Source organism: Apium graveolens, chromosome 3 (genome assembly GCF_009905375.1).
Source record: "Apium graveolens cultivar Ventura chromosome 3, ASM990537v1, whole genome shotgun sequence".
In the NCBI taxonomy this organism is placed as follows: Eukaryota; Viridiplantae; Streptophyta; class Magnoliopsida; order Apiales; family Apiaceae; genus Apium; species Apium graveolens.
In genome coordinates, this window is record NC_133649.1 from 169,819,938 (window position 1) to 169,844,686 (window position 24,749).

The window sequence follows — 24,749 nt, forward strand, 5'->3', positions numbered from 1 at the left end:
ACAGTCCTTGGCAATATGTCTTTTTCTTCCACATTAGAAACAAGTGACTTCTGTCTTCCCCATCGGGCATTCTCCAAAGTAGTGTCCTTTCTGCTTGCACTTGTAACACGTGCCATTTGGCTTGTTACAAATCCCGGTATGCTTCTTCCTACATGTTCTGTAATCAGGTATAGGTGGTCAGATAAGTCTCTGCTGGTTTGGGGCTGGGAGTCGGTTACCCGTCCTCTGGTTGCCCTGCTCTGTTCTTCTGAAATTTACACTTCCCCGGGCTTGGAATCCAGGCCTTCTATTAGAGCGGTTCTGAAAACTTCCTGGTCCCTTTTCTTTCTGAGACGCTTCACTCTCCCCTTCAATAATCATGGCCTTCTGAACAACGGCTGTATAAGTTGTCAGCTCGAACACTACTACCCTGCTACGGATCCATGGCTTCAATCCTTGCTAAAACCTCTTAGCTCGCTTTTCATCAGTATCCACCTGCTCAGGAACAAATCTGACTAATTCAGTGAACTTGGCTTCATAATCCATGACCGACAAATTACCCTGCTTCAACTCCAAAAACTTAATCTCCATTTGATTCTTTATGCAACGAGGAAAATAATTTTCCAGAAAAAGATCAGTAAATCTATCCCAAGTCACTACACATTCTCCCTCCAAAGCTTTCTTCGATTCCCACCAATAATTGGCCTCTCCCTTTAGAAAATAACTAGCAAAATCCTTCTTCCGATCTTCCTCAACTTTAACCAATGCAAATGCCTTCTCTATTTCTTTTAACCAAGCTCTCGTCTTTGTAGGATCTGCGGAACCTTCGAATTCCGGAGGCTTCACCAACTGGAATTGCTTAAAAGTAACTACCGATGCTACTGGTGGTGCTTGTTGCTCTGGATGAATGAATTGTTGTAGCATTTATTGTTGAAATTGATGTTGCTGCTGCATCTGTTGCTGAATCATCATCATCTGTTGTTGAATAAGGTGGAACATCTGGTCCATAGGGTTATTATTGTTCTAACCCTTGGTATTGCCATTAGACGATTCAGGTCTTGCTTTTCTTTTAGGTGCCATAGTTCTGGTAATAAAACAATTGGTTCTTTTAATAACAGTTTATTAAACCGGTGATATAAATAAAGAAACAATTTGAATGGTATTAAAACAAAATTTAAACAGTTGATATGGGAAAGAAAAACAATTTACAAAATGTCTAAAACAAGTAATTAAACAATTTAATGTTTAAGTAAATATTTTTGAAATAATTTGAGAAATTTGGGAAAAATAAATGATACAACATGGTTGTAAATGAAAACAACATTTTAAAATGTGCAACGGTAAAACAGTAAAATAACTGTAAATGCTTAAAAGACTGGAAAATAAAAGAAAACGTGGAAAGGTTCATTATATATATATAGGTATAACACCAGCTACAGGTGTCAGTGCTTGATACAAAAATGTCTACATCAGGTCAATCATCTTGCTAGTACTACTAGTCAAAACTAGCGGTTACACACATACTAACTAGTTATACTATACTATGCTGCATCTATCTACATATAATATATATGGTACAACATCCTACTGTTAGCTGAAATCAAAATCCGGGTGGTACACGGCCCAACTCCTGCTGTAGCGCCTCTAGTACGGGCTCAGTCAGTCTCATCGTTCTACGGTATGCGACATCCGTGCGCACACTGTCTCAAATCAACCATCTCCTGAGATCCTGCCCTAAGTATCTAACAAAGTCTCTCCCTCCGTATATAATCTGGCTGGAGTGCTCTGACCGGTCCATCCTCTCTAGCATCGAACAACCCAAGTATCTCTCGGCACTGGTCCTGCCATCTCAGCATCTCCTCCATCTCACTCTGGAACTGCAGGTAAGATACCATATGGGGTTCACGAAGATCAGTCTGGGAACCTCGGGTAGGTAATGGCTGGTCAACAACTACTTCATCCATGAACTCCTGCTGTGGAAACCGGTATATCCCAGATACAGGTGCATTAATAGCCAACGGTGCGGGAAATAATACAGGCTGCTCTAGGGGTGCAAACATTGGTGGCTCTGGCTAAAACTGTGGGATCTCTGGCTGTGGTGCTGGGATCTGCGGCTCTAACTTCTCCCACTGTGGAATGTCAACCATATCAGGAATGTCAAACATCAGAAACTCCAACGGCGGAAAGTCAGGTATCTCTGGAAAATAATCGATAAAGCCAGGTACCTCTGGTACAGGGGTACTGGCAACTGCTTTGGTGCGGGTCTGTAACAACCCAAATTCGGGGTCAAGATTTGGTGTCACTGAACAATCTTTATATAAAATAAAAGAATATTCAATTAACCCCTTGAATCCAGATCATTTACAGGTTATGGTATGAAACAAGAATCTAACCTCTTACAACTCACAATAACTAGAATACAAGTTTAAATACCTTTATGCTAATGCCTGTGTCTTATTATCTCACATCTTCATCCTTTCGCAGCAGAGATCTCTCTAACTTCTGCTGTCTAACGAAAGCTATTCACTTTTATCTTTCTCTGCTTCTGAAATAAATAAGAGTTTACAATGCAAAAATGAGCCAAAAATGCCCAGCATGTATATAATTTTGAGTTCCCAATATTAATAACAAAGGAAAATTCCCGGACAAAATCTCTAAACAATTTTAAACAGTTTTATTTATTCGAGGGAGTTGAGCGACTAAACCTTGGTTGTTACCAGCCCTTAGGTAAAATCCAAAAGTGACAAGCGATTCCCAGATCCATTTCTTGAATCAGGGTTTTGTCCGATTTTTGGAATCATAAAACTTTCGAGAGAGAATGTCGTTAATGGCGATTAACAACAAATTAGACTGGACACTAGTTCACATCTATATCCTGCTGATCAGTCAGGATATAGTGCAGATCTATACCTACCTGTATAGATTATCCTGCTGATCAGTCAGGATACAGTGCAGATCTATACCTACCTGTATAGATCCAGTCGGGTCCCCAGGCACTACGGCCCATCTCAAGGCACCGGTCATGTCCCGGTCTTTAGGATTAAGTAAAACTTAATCCCACACATCATCATTATCCAGCCCGTGGAGTATTTTGATGTCAAATCATTTTGAATTCAAAACATTCCAATTCAGGATTCGCAAATAACTCGAAAGAATGGGTATTTGCTTAACAGAGCAATCGAATTATAGGAACAATAATGAAAAGGACATGCATAACAAAAGTAATTGCAGCGAAATATAAAACATTTAACTATTCTGGACTTAGAATAGGAACGAAGAAATATTTGCAGTAATTTAAAAGAAAAAACAGGAATACTTGCCTCGATAAGCTTTAACCGCTATCACTAATTTACTTTGCTTCAACTTGAACGCTCAGCTTTTATCGTCAAACTACTATCCCATTTTGGATACGATCTCAACACTCAGGTTCTTCGATTGGAACTTCATTGATCTCGACGTCTAATCACTAGATCATTCCTAGTCCGATGTTGATACTCGGGTTTTCCGTCTAGGACCTACAAGGTTGAAATACCCTAATTCAGATAATCGCTTAAGCTTAACATCAAATCGCTATCCTATTCTACCCATACGATTTCATAACCAAACTCATATTTATATGTATTATTGAAATACACATAGCAATTATGGTCCACATCTTTGAAACTTGGTTGGGTATTTATTTTTGGAAAATACGTATACTCGTCGTTTTGAAAAACAGGGTATTCAATTATTTATAAATTATCTTGTCTCAACCGCAATTAAGTTCATATAATATGACTATATATAGTTATTCGACATCTCCGATAATTATAGCTTACGTTCCCGTATTTTCGGAATTAATTTCCCAAAAATCGGGCAGCGTCTTCTTTGTTTATCGGCCTACCCGTCGAAATCAAATCGACGTCAAATTCACAACAACAATCCAATCACAACCAATTCCACAAATCCCAATCACCGATATAATTCAGTTATTAATTATTTTTATTCGTTTTTTTATGTTTTTATTCGTAGGACTCAGATGAAAATCATCACCGTCCACCGTCGGCTCACCGAGGCTCATTGCCGACGACAGTAAAATTCGTCGGTACCCGATAAATGTCGGGTTTCCATACGAATCCCTTCGATTAATTAATAATTATTTCCGCACGATTAATTTTTATTTCAATGGTATTAATCAAAATATTCTTGCAGAGAAACCAATAAAATAATTAAAACAATTTCAATTCGGCAAAATAACACGCGCGTAAAAACCACGCGCGCCAAATACCATAATCAGAAACCACAGAGCACCGGCGAAAATAGGCCGGAAAAGAACACAGGCTGCAAAACGAAACGGAATAGGGGAGGAGGGAAAGTCGCCTCGCCGGAATCAGGCCGGCGGCAACCAACAACCCTGCTAAATCACAAGCAGTTACACACACGCAATACATACACACACATCGCATACATACCACACATATATATACAGATATATCCATATATACACCCGAATAAAGAGCCAAACAACAAAAGGGGGGATAGCGGAGATGCAGCCGGAAAAAGGCTCACCGGAAAGCACAATGACAAGAACAGAGATACAGGGGAGGAAGAAAACGGAGGGAGTGAGATTGAATAGAGAGGATCGATCGAGAGAGAGAAATCGAGAGAGAAGGGAGGGAGAGACGACAGAGAGCGAGAGCGAGATTGGGGAGAGATCAACGAGAGAGAGAGATGAAAGGCGGTGGTAAGGAATAGGGATAAACACCCTTCTGTTTATTAATTAATTTTTTTTTTCTTGGTCCGCCTCGTGTCCCAATCTGCTCGCAGCTCTGAATTTAACGATATAATTTCAAAGATACAAATAAATAAAAATAAAAAGAATCATTCCAAAATATAATTAAAGTTCTTGGAATAGTTAAAAGCTAATAAACTAAAATTTTCAAAATTTTTAAATCATTTTTGACTCGTAACTAACACCCGCATTTGACACTTAATCGAACAAACGCGCGAGTGAAATTAATCCCAAAAATTTCCAAAGTAATTTTAAAATTCTCAAAATATTTCAAACTTAATAAAATATGAATTTCGTAATTTTTGAAACATTCTGGAATTAAATATGGATTTTACGAATAAATAAAATCAGAAAATCATACAGGGTTAAATAATTGATGAAATATTGATTTCTAAATTTTATAATAACCTAAAAATAATGAATAAGATTATAAAATAACAAATATAATTTTAGAAATAATTTTTAGCATTTATAGGAATAAATGTTTAATAAAATCACTTTAAAATGAATTAAATTCATGCAGCTCGATAATTAATTATAAAATTAATCTTCGCATCCAACAAATCACAAACAATTAATACTACAGCGACACATAACTGACAGAACCATCACATATTTTACTTGTTTAATAATTTAATAATTATATTTACATATCGGATCCGAAAATATGTTACTTAGTCGCTAAGTAACTAAAAAGACGATACGATTTTAATATCAGATTTGGATAATTATTAAAACAAAGCTTCCTATAAAATACTTTATACAAAATAAGGTGACAAAACCTCGCCTTTTGAGAATACGAGTTTTATTGATCTATAAAATGATTTGCGTATCGAAAATTTCACGCCGGGACTCGTACAGGTCAAACCGTACCCCGGATTGAAAATGTCAAAACATGAAAAGTGTTCAGAATTATCAGATTAGGTTAGGAAAGAGTTTTCGGAAGAGTTTCGGGTTGTAAAAATGGAAAAATGATGGAAGTGGGACGATTTTTGGTTCCAAAAAGTAATTTTTTATAATTATGTGAAATAATCATTATTAATTCTATAAATCCTTATAAAATCATATGATAATCCAAAAATTACCAGAAAATACCAAAACACTCTATATTTTATTCTGGATAATTAAAGATTAAAATATCTAAATTTTTATCAGAAATAAACATCAAATATTAATATCAATTATCAAATAATTCACCAAAATTCATATAAAATTACATAATAATTATTTATTGATAAAAATAATTACATAATATTTCTCAGACGTTACATCCTTCCCCCTTAAAAGGATTCTGTCCTCAGAATCGTGCTAAGGAACAGACCATGATGTTTTCCAAGTATCTCTCTTATAATTTCTCAGTTCTCATCACCTTAATCACAACTCAACGGCCTCTTACCGTCATCAAATCTATCAGTTACTCACGCAATCTGACTCATATCTCCATTTCATACATATGGAACTAAAACACTCTTCCTGGTCATACACCTATGAACGTCTTATGAACTCGTTATACCTGTGACAACAAGACCAACTCATTCACAATCGTTATATTTCCTTACTGTCTCAAAGGACTAACTTAATTTGTACTAATTCTTATTCTGGTTCTAATTCTAATAATTCATGCTCATGATTGCCTCCCATTTTACTGGATGTTCAAATTTACCTCTCATGTCTATTTCCATTCGATTAGCCTGACCTATGATCAATTTCAATCGTATTCGAGAATCTTTAATTGATCCCTTGTACTTTTCATTCATCTGCGTCCGATATACTGAGCTCATGGCATTTTATGCTTCAAAATGTCCTACATCTATTCAAAAGCTTAAACTTAAAGGGAAAATTTCAACAATTGCATTTAACTTACCACTTAACAGTATATTCCAATTTCTTTTCAATCACTACCAAGAATATTCACCGCGAGAATATTTTACTATCTGAAAGAAATATATTAATTTGGAATGGGATGAATCATAACTTTGTTCAAAACCCGGTCTCTTGGTACTAATACTCATTTTGTTGTCATATCAAATTAGATATTAATATGAACTTTGATGCTCACAACATTTCATACTGAAGTCAACATCAATCATCTATATTAATACCACCTTTGATATTTAACAACAAAGTAAGTATGAACCAGAAATTGAGTCAAAACTTGATCTTCAATTTCAAACTTTTCCAATTCTTTTAACCATTTCCCAACAATCTTAATGGTATTCACTCTTTTCTTTCTATTCAAAACATCTGTCCCTAAATGGACCTTTCCTGGTTGGTAGTTACCCAAGCAATCATAGCTCATAATTAATTATAACCAGAATTCATAGCTTTGAAGCTGAGAATGCAGTTGCTATTTTTCAACTCTTCGCAGGCATATCTTCAGGCGTTCAACTTGGTCTGCCTTAGTCCTTGAATTAGCGAGGATGTTATCAATAAATACAATTACACTATCTAAATAATCATGGTACATTATGTTCATTTGATCTTCAGACTTACTGTAATAACTCGAATATTTGAGACCTTGTAAAACGCTTAATGAATAGTAACCCTGACAGACAGGAAAAACTTTTGACCCTGGCAGACGGGAAAAACTTTTGAGCCCGCACTATGTAGTGCATGAGAAAAATGAGTTTCAGAATTGATATTACGACTATACGTACCAAATGAGTGTATGTAAACGCTATTAGTTTTCGAAGAAAACGAACTTTGAAAAACGACTGTATTTACGACTTATCGAGGATTACGGGAATCACAATATAATTACGAGATTAAAATCCTATGGATTTATATTCAAGTAGGAAAAATAAAAATATAAGGAATAAATACGAAAGGAATTACATCGCGAACCATTTACGAGTAAGTATTACGGAGAACGTTTAAGTAACTGAGCGAACGCGTAAATGATTAAATAAATGTAACGCACTAACTAAACCATGGTAAGGAAGTAACCATGGTTACTTCATCAAATAGTGATCTAACCATAGGATGACCAAGCTAGCTAGAAAATAGTATGGTAAGGAAGCTAACCTTGTAGTTAGCTTGTAAGCTAGCAAGCTACAAAGATATGTCCATGGATTTTGCAACAAAGAATAAACCTAGAATACTATACTAGGAAGAATAAAATCAAGTTGCAAGATATCAAGTCACCTTCCAAGAAGCAACCTATCCAAAGCATCTAAGACAAGCAACCAAGTAGTATAAATACCCCCCCCCCATCCCCATTTGCTTCCATTCGTCTATATTGAAGAAAAAAGGGGAATTCAAATTCCAAACTCCAAGTACAAGCTCTTGTGAAATCACCCAATTAATTCCAAGCCTCCTAGCAACTAAACTAAGGTAAGAAAATTCTTTCATCTCTTTTTATCAAGGTTTGATGGGTGGTATAAATTCAAGAAACTCACTAGTGAATAGTGTGAATAGTAACCTCTCTTTGGTTTCTTGATTTCAATGGTGGTTTTAGGTTCTAAAATTCATACCAAGCACTTCCAAGCCTCCACCATCCTCAAGAATACATCTCAAGCTTTCAAGTAAGGTAAAAATCTTTGGCCCAACTTTATTTAAGGTTCTCTTTCAAGATCCATTTAGTATGTGGTAGTAAACCTAGCTTACTAAGTAATATTGATGAAATCTTGGTGTTTAAGTTAAGTAGATTAAAGTTGGTTGTTTTTGCCTCAAGAACATGATGTTCTTTAGAGGAGTTTGTGTGTTGATTATGATATAATAATTGTTGGTGGTTGTGTTGATAGTTAGGGCGTAAACGAAACCCCGATCGTAAACGTAACTTCATTGAAACCAACAAATCGTAACTTTAAGTTTCTGCAGAAATTGTAAACTGTATATTCTTGAAAAATAAACTTTTTTTAGGATAGAAAATGTTATAAGGATCGTTTAGGCGCTTAAATCTCTTGATTCCGATTTACGGATCACAAGTTATGGTCGTTTTAGTAAAAGTGATTTACGCGACAAAAACTGCTACGAATTACGAACTTTGAAAATATAAAGGATAGACTTAAAAGTGTTCATAAATCATGAAATTTTTACAGAGAGTAACATATTGAATTTCCTAACTTCTATAAAAAATTTCAAGTAAAAATAATGATTTCTCAATTTTATAAAAATGTCGGAGCCGAGACCGCGCGAATGGAAACCGAGAGAATCCTTATGCGGAGCCGACGACGATAATGAGAATGAACTCAAGATACTTAGGAAAATGAAGTGACCATAATGTGAATATGACTTAAAAGAAATATTAAGGGTAGTATGAGTTGAGAGGGTGCATAATGAGTAGCGCATGAGTGCGAGTTACCGTAAATTAGGACAGAACCTAACGAAATGAAATGTGTTTATGGTTATAGATTTCTGAGCGGAACCTAGAGCATCCTCCACCTCGAGATACCTAGGCAAGTTTACAAACCCAACTCCATTTTTACTATTGTGTTGTGAAATGATTGTTTTACTATCATCGCATAAATACCATGTTTGCCATGATACGTAGTTGTTGAATTTCGCAAAATGTAGCGATGTTGTACGATAAGTATATATCGTGAAATGTTATTTCGCTTTAAGGCGTGACGTATTCTATAAGACCGAGAGTCGGTCGGGATTTAACATAAAACCCGGGAATCATTCCGGAGATATTATGGAACAGTTATAAGTCCATAGTAGTACGTTTTAAAAGGGACTTATCGTCCACTTACGAAACATTAAAACACCTCAAACTTTTATTAAAACGATTTCCCAACGATCATATTCCCTCAACTATATTTATTGTTCGGATAATAAATGTTATATACTTGTTCCTTTATTATGGGAGTAGTATACTCCAACGTTGATTTATTTCAAACTCGATTAACCATTATAGATTATTAATTATATAGACACAAACTAGTTGAGGAATATTATTTTAAATAAATCTTTAGAGAGTAAACTCCTTCGAGGTTTGATTATTATCAATTATTATTTAATTAATTATTATTCTTAAGAGGGTTTATTATTGATTTAAAAATCATAGATCCTGATTTAAAATATACTTTCTGATTTCAGAATATCATTCGAATAATTTCAGATCGTCGGTGAATATTATCCCGACTTATTAATATATTGAATATAGTTTTGAGAAGAAACTTTTCCCCCTTATTAATTATCTGTTGACAACAGTCAACTCACATCCTTAGTACTTCCTCTGAAATTCTCGAAAGTACGTATATACATATATATACACTTATATCTTAAAGATATAAGCTATTTCTATCAATAAAGCAAAACGCTTGAGGAACTTCGATGTGGTTCGAGTTCTCGAGATTGATAGAATTCTTTTAAAGGACAAGGGAGGGGTAGGCTCTGGTACTATGTGTGCTAGATCGACTACCAAAGGTACCGCAGGCGAAGGTACTCAGTGTACTCAGGAACTTGTGAAGTATGTGTATACCCGAAAATGGGACACGTAGCCCGAATGTGGCAAGGGTGATACCCGAGGGATGACGGTTTCGTCCTTCTACTAGTAGAAAATGTTACTATTTCCGTAGTACGACTGATCATCGTATGCGGTGGCTCCGGTGAATGTCCAAACTCTTCCAATTGGAATTGAAATGCAATACCTGTTAGATATATTTGATAATGTCATGGCTAATATGTTTTATGTTTAGATTTCAGATCTTATTTGAACAGAACAAATCAGTACTTAACTGATCAGTACTTATACTGGAAGTCAGAACTTAAGGGATATCAGTACTTATGTTATCAGGAGATAAGCATCAGGAGATAGATATCGGAACTTAAGTGCTGAAGGACGATCAGATAAGGACAGTAGCTGATTAAAGTTAAGAAGATCAAGATAAACATAAGAAGAGATATGCATGAAGAAGGAATTCCGTGAAGAATGGAATACTTGGAATAGAAGATATCTGATTGATATATTTTAGGAAGCAGAATTATATTCCATATCAATTAGCGATTATCTTGTAACTGTGTAGTATATAAACACAGACATAGGGTTTACACTATAAGTGTTATCATTATCGAGAATATTATTTACTGTAACTCTAGCAGCTCTCGTGATATTTTGTTCATCACTGAGAGATAACAGTTCCAGATTATAACAGAGTTTATTGTTTCAATAAAGTTTGTTTTCTGTTACATAAGTTCTTGAAGTTTGATTTGATTGTAATAAACACTGTATTCACCCCCTCTACAGTGAAAGTGTGACCTAACAAGTGGTATCAGAGCCTTCTGTTAACACACATACAGTTAAAGATCCAAACACAATCATGTCTGACACAGAAACTCCAACTAAGCCTACCAAAACTGAGGAATCATCAAAGACATCAACTCAGAGTCGATATGAGACTATCAGAGTTCCCATATTGAGACCATCTGAATATCCCATATGGAAGGTAAGGATGACCATGTTTCTGGAAGCAACAGATCCAGAATACCTTGATAGAATCAAGGAAGGGCCTCACAAACCTACCAAGCTCGCTGTTGTAGTTGCAGGTGAAGCAGCAAAGACCGTACCAAAGGAAAAGAGTGATTACACTGCTGAAGATATAGCATCTATTGCTAAGGATGCCAAGGTACGACACTTATTGCATAGTGCCATTGATAATGTAATGTCAAACAGGGTAATCAACTGCAAGACTGCTAAGGAGATATGGGATGCACTGGAGATAAGGTGTCAAGGAACTGAAACAGTTAAGAAGAACAGGAAGACAATACTCACTCAAGAGTATGAACACTTTGACTCTAGGACTAATGAGTCATTGACTGATGTATATGATAGATTTGTCAAACTCTTGAATGACTTGTCATTAGTAAATAAGGAGTATGATCTTGAAGATACAAACCTTAAATTCATGTTAGCTCTTCCTGAATGTTGGGATTTGAAGGCAACAACAATAAGAGACAACTACAATCTTGATGAAACAACTCTTGATGAAATCTATGGAATGCTCAAGACTCATGAACTTGAGATGGAACAAAGAAGCAAGAGGAAAGGAGGAAAGTCAAGGACAGTTGCTCTCAAGGCTGAAGAGGAATCCCCCAAACCACCTTCCTCAAAGAAAGACAAGGGTAAAGCTCTTATCATAAAGTCTGATACTGAGTCATCAAGTTCTGAGAGTGATGATGACTCAGATTCTGAAAGCTTGCCTGAAACTGATGCTGATGAGGAGATGATGAAGCTGTGTGCTCTTATGGTGAAAGGAATCACAAAGATTGCATACAGGAAGTTCAGGAAGGGAAAGAAGTTTTCCAGGAAAGGCATAAGTTCTGATAAGAAGAATTTCAGAAGATCTGAAGGAAGAGGAGGAAAGTCTGACAGAGGAGATTACGCTAATGTTAAATGTTATAATTGTGGTGAGAAAGGCCACATATCTCCTGATTGCAAGAAGACCAAGAGTGACAAAGGCGCAGCTCTTGTCACAAAGAAGAAAAGCTGGACAGACACCTCAGACTCTGAAAGTGAGGAGAACTATGCATTGATGGCAAATGCTGATAAATCAAGTTCTGAGAGCAGTTCTGAAGCTGCTGAAACAAAGGTACCTCAGACTACTTATGCTTTTCATACTGATGATATTAATGAGTTGAGAAGATATCTTAAAACCATGTTTGTTAGTTATAGAGATCAAACTTTAACATGTGAAAGATTAACTTCTGAAAATCTTGCTTTTAGGAAAAGAAATGATTTCTTAGAAAAAGAGTTAGTCATGTTCCATCAAACTCAGAAGGATAGAGATGATGCTTTTTATGTTAGGGATGAAGTGCTAAAAATGAATGAATCTCTAAAAACTGAGTTAGAAAAGGAGAGAGAGATTATAAGAACTTGGACTAACTCTGGCAAAACAACTCAAAATTTGCTAAGTAGTGGAAACTGGAAAGAGGGCTTAGGTTATGGAGAAAATAAAAATGAAAAAGGAACTGTAGAAATTAAGCCTGTTGATAAGCAAAAGCCGAAGTTAAAACCTGTTAAGTTTGTAACTGAAAAATCTGAAAATGAGAAATCAGAAGTTAAAAAGGAATTAGCTTCTGACAAACTAAAACAGGAAAAGACAGCTGAAGTTAACATAGGCTTAATGACAAAGAAGCAGCTTAAGCATAAGCTGAAAGATGTTAAGAATGCAAACAAGGTAAAATCACCTAGGAAAAACAGGAATGGAAAGGAAGGTGTGAATAAAAGCAATAACTATAAATCTGTTCCTGATGCTCCTAGGAAAGCATGTCATAACTGTGGAAGTTCTAACCATCTGGCTTCTTTTTGCAGGAAGAATAAGAATATTAACTCCTTATCTACAAAATCAGGAGTTAAGAGTCAGTCTGTTAGATACAAACCACAAGATCCTTGTTTTCATTGTGGTAGTTTATGGCATTCCATTTATACTTGTAAGGAATATCATAGTTTGTACTATGATTATTATCAAATAAAACCTTCTTTAAAGAAAGTTTCTGTTGTTCCTTCTAGTGTAAGTTCTGATTCAAAGTCTGGTAGTATAAGTTCTGATAAGAAAACTGTTAACATAAAATCTGATGCTAAATCCGCTGCAAATGTTAACAAACCTAAAAAGGCCAAAGGATCCAAGCAAGTCTGGGTCCTTAAAATTAATAATTAGTGGTCTTTTTGATTGCAGGGCAACAGGAAAAATATTTTAGTTCTGGACAGTGGATGTTCAGGACATATGACTGGAAATAAGGCCCTGCTATCAGACTTTGTGGAGAAAGCTGGCCCAAGTGTTTCTTATGGAGATGGCAACATTGGAAAAACTTTGGGATATGGCAATATCAATCTTGGGAATGTCATCATTAAAGATGTAGCTCTGGTCTCAGGACTTAAACACAACTTACTGAGTATAAGTCAAATCTGTGACAGAGGTTATCATGTTGATTTCTTTGCAGAACATTGTGAAATAGTTAGTAAATCTAAAGAAAAAATTGTTCTGAAGGGATTCAGGCGTGGTAACATTTATGAAGCTAAGCTTTCAACAAGTTCTGATGGTTCTGCAATCTGTTTAGTAAGTAGAGCCTCAACTGAAGAAAGCTGGAATTGGCACAAGAAACTCTCTCATTTAAACTTCAACAAGATAAATGAACTGATCAAGAAAGATCTTGTGAGAGGACTGCCAAAATCAGTGTTTGTTCCTGATGGTCTTTGTGACTCATGTCAGAAGGCTAAACAAAGAAAATCTTCGTTCAAGAGCAAGACTGAATCATCAATTCTTGAGCCTTATTATCTGCTTCATGTTGATCTATTTGGTCCAGTGAATGTCATGTCTATTGCAAAGAAGAAATATGCGTTGGTCATAGTAGATGAGTTCACCAGATACACATGGGTGTATTTCTTGCACACAAAAAGTGAAACTGCATCTATCCTGATTGATCATGTCAAACATCTGGATAAATTGATCAAAGATTCTGTGAAAATTTTGAGGAGTGATAATGGCACTGAATTCAAGAATCTGATAATGGAAGAGTTCTGCAAAAATCATGGAATAAAGCAGGAATTTTCTGCTCTTGGAACTCCACAGCAAAATGGAGTTGTTGAAAGGAAGAATAGAACTCTCATTGAAGCTGCACAAACAATGCTTGAAGAAGCAAAGCTTCCAACCTATTTCTGGGCTGAAGCTGTGCAGACTGCTTGTTTTACTCAAAATGCAACACTCATTAACAAGCATGGAAAAACACCATATGAGATGGTGAAGAACAAGAAGCCAAATCTCAAATACTTTCATGTATTTGGATGTAAGTGTTTTGTTCTCAAGACTCATCCTGAACAGCTATCCAAGTTTGATCTAAAAGCTGATGAGGGAATCTTTGTTGGATATCCACTTTCTACAAAAGCCTTTAGAGTCTATAATTTGAGAACAAAAGTGGTCATGGAATCTATCAATGTCTCTTTTGATGACAAGAAGATCACTGGACTTGAAGATTGCATTGATCATGATCAGCTGAGATTTGAAAATGAAGATTCATATTCTGATACCTCAAGTCCTGACAGTCTAAGTCCTGATACTGTAAATTCTGATGGATTAAACTCTGATGTTATTGAAACTGTGGTGACTACGACAAAGGAAGATGCACCAATGCAGGGGGAGCATACTCAAGATATTATCACATCTCAAGAAGCATCAGAACATACATCTGGCTCTTCAAATTCTGATTCGTCAAGTTCTGATAAGCCAAGTACTGACAGTACTGAAAATCTAAATACTGAAGGATCCAACTCAGAGAGCATAGTTTCAGGGGGAGCATTAGAAAATGAAATCGAAGACAGCATGAATCATGGGGGAGCATCCAGTTCTAGAGAAAATCTTCCATCTGCAAGGAAGTGGACAAAATCACATACACCTGATTTGATAATTGGAAATCCTGAGGCAGGTGTCAGAACTAGAACAGGTACTTCGAATGAATGTCTTTACAATTCTTTTCTCTCTCAGTCTGAGCCAAAGAAAGTGGAAGAAGCTCTTCAAGATGCTGATTGGGTGCAAGCAATGCAGGAAGAGTTGAATGAATTTGAAAGAAACAAAGTCTGGACCTTAGTGCCAAGACCTAAGAATAGATCGGTTGTTGGTACAAAGTGGGTATTCAGAAACAAAACTGACAGTGATGGCATAATTGTAAGGAATAAGGCAAGGCTGGTTGCAAAAGGATATTCTCAACAGGAGGGAATTGACTATGATGAAACATTTGCGCCAGTTGCTAGGTTAGAAGCCATAAGGATATTCATGGCTTATGCTGCTCACAAAAAGTTTACTGTCTTTCAAATGGATGTGAAAAGTGCTTTTCTCAATGGAGAATTGGAAGAGGAAGTATATGTTGAACAACCTCCAGGCTTTATAGATTCCAAACATCCAGATTATGTCTACAGGCTTGATAAAGCACTTTATGGACTTAAGCAAGCTCCTAGAGCATGGTATGAGACTTTAGCTCAGTTTCTTCTGGAAAGTGGATTCAACAGAGGAACTATTGACAAAACACTGTTCTATCTCAACCATGGCAAGGACTTACTTTTGATTCAGATTTATGTTGATGATATTATTTTTGGGTCTCCAAATGACAAACTTTGCAAAAAGTTTGCCAACCTAATGCAGTCAAGATATCAGATGAGTATGATGAGAGAACTTAGTTATTTTCTGGGCCTTCAAGTCAAGCAGAGTAAAAAAGGAACTTTTATTTGTCAATCTAAGTACACCAGAAACTTGCTGAAGAAATTTGGAATGCAAGACTGTTCAAGTGCATCCACTCCCATGGCCACTGCAACAAAACTGGATAAGGATACTGGTAATTCAGTAGATATTACTGATTACAGAGGTATGATTGGCTCACTTCTCTATCTAACTGCTAGTAGACCAGATATCATGTTTGCTACCTGTCTTTGTGCAAGATTTCAAGCAGATCCAAGAGAACCTCACTTAACAGCTGTAAAAAGAATCTTTAAGTATCTTAAAGGAACAGCTGATCTAGGATTATGGTATCCTAGAGAATCAAATTTTAAATTAATAGGTTACTCAGATGCAGATTTTGCAGGTTGCAAAATTGACAGGAAAAGCACAAGTGGTAGCTGCCAATTTCTTGGAGGCAGGTTGGTTTCTTGGTATAGCAAGAAACAAAAGTCAATTTCCACATCAACTGCAGAAGCAGAGTATATTGCTGCAGGAAGCTGTTGTGCACAGATTCTTTGGATGAAGAATCAGTTACTGGATTATGGGTTAACATATTTCAAAATCCCTATTTACTGTGATAATCAAAGTGCTATTGCTATGACAGGTAATCCAGTTCAACACTCTATGACAAAGCACATCAGCATCAGGTACCATTTCATCAGGGAACATGTGGATGAAGGTACAGTGGAATTGCATTTTGTTCCCACAGATCAACAAGTAGCAGATATCTTCACAAAACCACTGTGTGAAGCTACCTTTACAAAATTGGTAAATGAACTTGGAATGATTTCAGGTTCTTTCTCTAAATTTGCTTAAACTTGTTCTATGTTATCAGACTTTATGATCAGTATTTACAGAATTAACCTCTTTGTATATTCTGTGCATTAATTGATAAATGTTTTTAAGTACTGACTGTTGTCTGATACATATATCTTAACTCTAATAAGTGATATATCTGTTTAAGTAATCATTCTATCCTATGAGGATAATTGTGCTAGATACTGACCTACTAGTCTTCAATAAACAAATGATCCCATAAAAGAAGTAATTATTTCTGTGGAAATCTTATGACACAAGCAAATTCTGATACTTGAGCTTAGTTTAGTTTACTTTATTCATCTTATTACTAAGTCCCAAATTAGAATAATGCTACTCATCTGTTTAAGTTCTGATTCTAGTAAAACTGCTGAATGTACTAAGTGCTGATAAACCTCACTTATCAAAAGAAAAAAAAAATAAAAAAATAAAAAAAATAAAAAAAAAATCAAAGAGTAAAATCAGGTACTCCTTTGAGATCTAGAGTAAAAATGTGAAAGGGACGACCCAAGTGCATTGCTGGTATTAAGTAAATATGCATTATGTTATGGATTAAAACTACTATATATAATTGCTGTATTTGATACTAAGGAACGTGAGCTTCGAGGCTCGATTTGACTGCTCTTGTGTTTCGTGACTCAATCTGCCTTAACAAGATGCCTACGTACCTTGCTGATTGCCAAGGATCAAGTCAAAAAACGTAGTTCTGATTTGTGGGGTGAGACCCCTTATATAGATGTTGGTGGTCCTTGAATTGGACTTGGTATAGGAGACTTGGTGGACAAGCCTCTGAATTAGGATTGACTTAGGAGTCCTAGGAAGTAGGAAGCTGATTCCTTATCCTTTTAGGTCCCCTTGAGGCTAATCTCTAAGGATTTATATCCTTATCGGGACTCTTTTCAACATCTGATTTCTCCCTTATTAATTAATTACGAAATTAATTAATAATCAGGGCTTTTGGGCCTGTTTTATTCCACCAGGCCTAATCTGGTCCGTCAGACTTAACCTTTCTGGTCTGAATATTATACATCTTATTATTATTGGGCCTAGCAGCCCATTAATTATAAAATCAGGACTTATTTATCCCTATCATTTGCCCCCCAACTTTTGGGAAACATTGATTAGGTTTCGCAGAAGTTAAATCTATTCGTTCCCTTACAGGGTTTCGTTTTTGCGTAAAGTGTGGAGCGACCTACACATTTACAACGAATCTTCCTTTTATTCAGAAATTATCTTAATTTCCAGGAATTTTTCCCTAATTTTCTGGAATTTTCCCTAATTTTCTGGGATTTTTCCCTTAATTTCTGGGTTTTATCCCAATTTTTCTGGATTTTTCCCTTAATTTCTGGGATTTATCCTAATTTTTCTGGATTTATTCCTTATTTCTGAAAATATTAATATTTTTCAGAAATTATTTAAGGAATTTCCTTATTTTTTCTGGATTTTTCCCTTAATTTCTGGGATTTATCCTAATTTTTCTGGATTTATTCCTTATTTCTGAAAATATTAATATTTTTCAGAAATTATTTAAGGAATTTCCTTATTTTTTCTGGATTTTTCCCTTAATTTCTGGGATTTATCCTAATTTTTCTGGATTTATTCCTTATTTCTGAAAATATTAATATTTTTCAGAAATTATTTAAGGAATTTCCTTATTTTTTCTGGATTTTTCCCTTAATTTCTGGGATTTATCCTAATTTTCCTGGATTTGTTCCTTATTTCTGAAAATATTAATATTTTTCAGAAATTATTTAAGGAATTTTCCTTACTTTTTTTTTTTTTTTAATACAGTTTTCGACCAGGAATCCATTCGACCAGGATCCTGGTCGAATTAACTCCCATATTGCCCTGGTCGACAGCTTTTCGGGCAGGATGCTTTCGATCAGGAATCCTGGTCGAATTTCGGCCAGGATTTTTCTCTTAATTTTTTTTTTTTTTTTTTTTTTTTTTTTTTTTTTTTACAATTTTCGACCAGAAAATTTTCGACCAGAAATTTTGTTCCTTTCGGTCAGGAGTCCTGCTTTTTGACCGAATTAACCTTCATTTGTTGCCCAGGTCGATGCAAATTCGGGCAGGGCTCATTCGATCAGGAATCCTGGTCGAATTTCGGCCAGGATTTTCACCCCTTCCTCTCTTTTTTTTTTTTTTTTTTTTTTTTGTCGACTAGGAATTTTTCGACTAGGATTTTCGTCCCTTTCGGTCAGGATTCTTGTTTTTCTGACCGAATAAACCATCTTCCTTGCCTTGGTCGAAGCTATTTCGGGCAGGGCTAGTTCGACCAGGATTTTCCCTTGGTTTCTAGTCGACAAGGTTTCAGGCATGGCTTTCTCGATCAGAATTCTGACCCTTTCGGTCACAACTCATTCAAGGAAAAATACAGTTCGTGCCTTGATCGAATTGGGTCAAGAACATGTTAATGCATATATTTTCTTAGGGTCATACGTCTGGGCTGGACTCTATTGGGCCCTTGATTTGGGCCTGGATTTTATGGGGCTATCCTCTGGGCCCATTGTTTTTTTAACTGGGCTTTTAGCTCACGGGCTTATTTTAACCCTATTCCAATATACTGGGCCTTTTAATTGGGTCCCTTTCAAAAAGATATTAGGGCCTCAAACAGGGCTTTTATACCTGGGCCTTAGCTCTGGGCCTTTTTAGCCCTACACACTTGGATTTTCCAAGATTCTTATAAAATTGGGCCTTATCTCTAAGTCCAAATTCCAGGTTCTTTCTTCTAAGGTTTTTCTGGATTCTTCTAGAATCTTTGAAAAATTAAAAATTCTTTATTTGGTCCTTCCAGGAATTTCCAGGATTTTCCAGAACCTTCTCTTTGTTGGGCCCAAATGGGCTTTTTGAGGCCCAAACCACCTCTTCTTTGGCTATATAAAGGTGGGTGGGGGGAGTGTTCCTACTCACACTCTTCACTCCTCATTCCTTCCAACTTCCTACTCTCTCAACCTTCCTTCCCTAGCTTTCAGCCTCCTTCCTTCCACAGTTTCCAGGCTTTTCCCAGCTTTACTAATGGCTGACAAGAGTTCTGAGAGGGCGGCCAAGATAGCCTCGGCTTCAAAACGAGGTAAGGATATCGAGATCCGCTCTTCATATATGTCTTTAATTGATATGATTAACACTAGGGGGGATGAATATCCTTCCACTGCACATCTCGACTCCTTTAATCACTGTAATACTTGGCATAACATAGATTTCAATAAACTAAATGCTCGTTATAACGTCCCTCCTCCCTTTAGACTAGTCCCAGTCTCTGGTGGTGACCGTACTTGCCACTGGAGGCCTGATACTCTCTTCATCTACACCGACGCCCTTAATGCTGGGCTTAGGTTCCCTTTTCATCCTTTTATCCCTCATTTTTTGGCTGACTTACAAATTAACCCATGTCAGCTTCCTCCAAACGCCTGGAGGAATATTCTATGTTTTATGGTTTGTTGTCTTAGGGAGGGCTTTCCTCTTTCTGTAGCCGTTTTTAGGAAAGTCTTTCAATGTTACAATAGTTCTTCCAATATTTGTGGCTGGGTTTATGTCAAACAAAGGCCCAAAAGCAAACATATCTTTAACAGCGCCTCTATTCCGGATAATAATCCAAATTGGAGGAATAGTTTCGTCGGGTTACGTTGGGAGAATGGCGATTGGGGCACGCTCTTTCGATCTTCCTTCGGGAAGGTCAGTGATGGTAGCCTCAAATCCATTCACTTAACTCCTGAAGAAACTATCATTTATAATGGGCTCACTCAGGATGATGGCACCACCACCAGCTGGACTCTTTTAGAAGAGTTTTCCCTGATTCATGTGGGACTATCCTCTGTTTCTCAACAGGGTATTTCTCTTCCCTTCTCAATTTTTCTTTATTTCACGCATTATTAACATCACTTATTTTGTCTTTTGCTTTGTTTCAGCTGCTAAGGAGATTAACGAGGACAATGTCCCCTTGGTCGAGGAAACAGCTAGGATGAAGAAAGCTCGGTTAGCAGGCCTAGACACCAGAGGAAAGGCGACAGAGCCTATCTTCTTGAGAAAGCACAAGGAGCCTATGGGGGAGGCTTCAACTGAAGGAGCTGAGGGCCATAATGCTCCTATCACTGCTGCTGCCCCTGCTGCTGCTGCTACAGGCGCCTTTCAGCCTCTCTGGGGATTCCGCCGAGGGGATACCGTGGTTGGTTCCACGAAGCATGCTTGGGATTGGTCCTACCATAGCGTGACCCCAAAGGACTTTACTGATGTGGTGGCCACCCCTGACCTTGAGAGGATTAAGCTCATGGGAGCCCAATCTCTGGCTTCGGTATGCCTTCTCTTTTTTAAACTTATTTCTCGTTCTTGTAGCACTTTCTTGCCTTATACTTTGTTAATTGTTTTGTTTCAGTCTAACGCCTACTTTCAAGGCGCTGTGAGGCAAGCCGAATCATGGAAGCGGGCTTCTGATAAGGCCGATAATGCCCTCAGGAGGCAGCAGAAGAAGTATGCTACCCTGGAGAAGAAGCTCAAGCGCAAGGAGGAAGAACTCGGAGAGTCTAACGCCGAGCTGGTGGTACTTCAGGCGGAGAAGGATAAAGCTATAGACAATTATCTGGACTCGGAGGAGTTTGCCCAATCCATGAGGATTAGGGATGATTCAGTCTTTCCCGAGTTTTTTAGGACTGGTTGGGACACGGCCCTTGGGACCGTGAACGAGGCTTGTCCTGATATTAACCCGGCGGACTACATCTGCCCTGACGATGAGGCTTTGCTACAGAGGTTTCGTACCAGAGTAGTTGTCTCGGATCATGTTCCTCAGGATCCACTTCTTCCTCCTCCCGAGTCTTTTTCCAGACCTGCTGAGGATGACAGCTCTTCCTCCTCCGAGACGACGGAGACATCTAGCGAGAGCGGAGAAGACGATGATATGGACGCCGAGGGCACCTCAGCTCCTTAGAGCTTTTTCAGCCCTGCGTGGCTTTTTTTATTTTCGAGACTTTATTTATCAAACTTTTGTAACATCTATCAGATCTATCTCATTTATCACCTTTTATGCTTTGCATCCATGCATTTGATTTTTATTTGTTAGGCCACAATCATACTTTGAAGAACTTATGAATTTCATAAAATTGTCTGGGATTCGTCCCTTACACAAGTCTTAATAAATTTCGTAATAAAACTAAAACATATAAATCCTAAGCAAGCAAAGCTTCAAGGTGCTTTTCAACCTACTCGCCATCCTGACGAGTGAGAATCGTACTTCGACCATCTTACACGTAGTAAACCTTCAGGTTTTGTGCGTGCCAGGTTCTCGGGACTTCAAAACCATCCATAGTCTCCAGCTTGTAGGTTCCTCTACCCTGAACGCTCTTGACTCTATACGGCCCTTCCCAATTTGGGGCAAGCTTTCCTTTCTGTCCGACACCAGAAGCCTCTATTTTTCTCAAGACTAAGTCACCTTGTTTGAAAAACCTCTCTTTAACCCTTAGGTTGTAGTAGAATGAAGCCTTTTTCTGATATTCTACTATCTTTGCGTGTGCTTTATCTCGTACTTCATCGATTAAATCCAGGGCTAACTTCTGCCCTTCCTCATTTTCTTTTTCATCAAAAGCCTGAATCCTTGGAGAAGAATGTGATATCTCCACGGGAACTACTGCTTCCGCCCCATATGCCAACATGAAAGGAGTTGCATCTGTCGTGACTCTACAGGTAGTCCTATAAGCCCATAATATGGGAAGTATCTCATCTACCCAATTATTTCTCGACTTTTCGATCCTCTTCTTTAGTCCATCCAGGATTATCCGATTTGCTACTTCCGCTTGCCCATTGGCTTGCGGGTGAGCCACAGAGGTGAATCGTAACTCAATTTCATTTTCTTCACAATACTTCTTGAATTCCTCATTGTTGAATTGCGTTCCATTGTCAGTGACGAGGATACGGGGAATTCCATATCGGCACATAATGTTTTCCCACAGGAATTGTGCAACCTGCTTAGTTGTGATTTTGGCCAAAGGTTTGGCTTCGATCCACTTGGTGAAATAATCAATGGCTACAATCAGAAACTTCCTTTGTGCTGTGGCCATAGGAAAAGGCCCTAGAATATCCATCCCCCACATAGCAAAGGGAATAGGTGAGTTGATAGAGGTCAGCATCTCGGGGGGTTGTCTGGCGACTGGTGCATGCTTCTGACAACGATCACACTTCTTTACATATTCTTTGGCATCAGCCATCATTTCTGGCCAATAGAAGCCTAAACGAGTTATCTTATGAGCCAAGGCCCTGCCCCCCAAGTGTTGCCCACAAATGCCTTCATGCACTTCCTCAAGAGCCAATCGTGCCTCATCGGGCCTGAGACACCTCAAGTAAGGAACCACGAAAGATCTTTTATATAGAATCCCATCTATCAAAGAGTACCTTAGTGCTCGAACAGTTAACTTCCGTGCCTCAATTGTATCGCTTGGCAACCAACCGGTCTGAATGTGAGCCTTGATGGGATCAATCCATGACGTCCCCAAGCCTACGGGAGCCACAAGTTTAACATCTATACTTCGTGTCTTCAAAACACGGAAGTACACACTTCCTGAACTTTCTTCAATCTCAGATGAAGCAAACTTTGATAGCGCATCTGCTTTAGCATTTTCTTCCCTTGGAATGTGTTCAACATGGCATTCATTAAATTGGGTCATCACAGCCCTTACTAGGCGAACATACTTTGCCATCGTATCATCCCTTGCTTCAAATTCTCCCTTTACCTGGGATATGATCAACTTCGAGTCTCCACGGACCTTTAAGTTTTTGACTCTAAGTGTCCCAGCTAGACCAAGGCCAGCAATCAGGGCTTCATACTCTGCCTCATTGTTTGTGGTTGGGAAGTCTAGCTTCATGGCATACTCAATTAAGAATCCATCAGGGCTTTGCAAAACCAACCCTGCTCCACTGGAATTTGTTTTTGATGCTCCATCAAAATAGAGAACCCAATATTCTTTCTCCTTGTCCCCATTGTCGACTCCCTTGTCTTGAGGTGTGGTATCTTCCAGCCCCCCGACTTCTTGGTTGGGTATGGTACATTCCACCACGAAGTCAGCTAGTGCCTGGGCTTTTATGGCCATACGTGGCTTATACTTGAGATCGAACTCTCCCAACTCTATTGCCCACTTAATTAGTCTCCCACTTGCCTTGGGACTGTGAATGATATTTCTCAGTGGCTGATTTGTTAGCACTTCGATTTGGTGAGCTTGAAAATAAGGACGCAGCTTTCTTGAAGCCATCACCAAGGCTAAAGCGAATTTCTCAATGGCTGAATAATTCAACTCAGCACCACGCAAAATTTTGCTGACATAGTATACGGGTTTCTGGACTTTCAGTTCCTCCTTAACCAACACCGCGCTCAAGGCGCTTTCTGAAACAGCCAAGTACAAGAATAAAACTTCACCCAGAACTGGCTTGGCCAACAACGGGGCCTGGCCCATATACTTCTTTAACTCTTCAAATGCCTTCTGATTTTCCTCACTCCATACAAAGTCTTTAATGTTCTTTAATGACTTGAAGAATGACAAGCACTTGTCTCCTGACTTGGAGATGAATCGTCCTAGCGCAGCAACCCTTCCTGTGAGTTTCTGAACATCCTTGACAGTTTTTGGGGGTTCCATGTCCAGGATTGCCTTTATTTTATCGGGGTTAGCCTCAATTCCCCTCTTTGAGACCATCAATCCCAAGAATTTTCCAGATCCTACTCCGAAAGCACACTTCGTGGGATTCAACATCATCTTGTGGTACCTCAGGACCTCAAAAGCTTCCCTCAAATGGGTTATATGATCAGTCTTTACTAGACTCTTGACTAGCATGTCATCAACATAGACTTCCATAGTCTTCCCAATAAGATCCTTAAAAATTTTATTCACCAACCTTTGATAGGTGGCTCCTGCATTCTTGAGACCAAACGCCATAACAAGATAACAATAAACACCAAAGTCAGTGATAAATGATACCTTTGGAATGTCATCCTTATGCATTTTGATCTGGTTGTATCCGCTAAATCCATCCATGAAACTCAGCATCTCATGTCCAGCGGT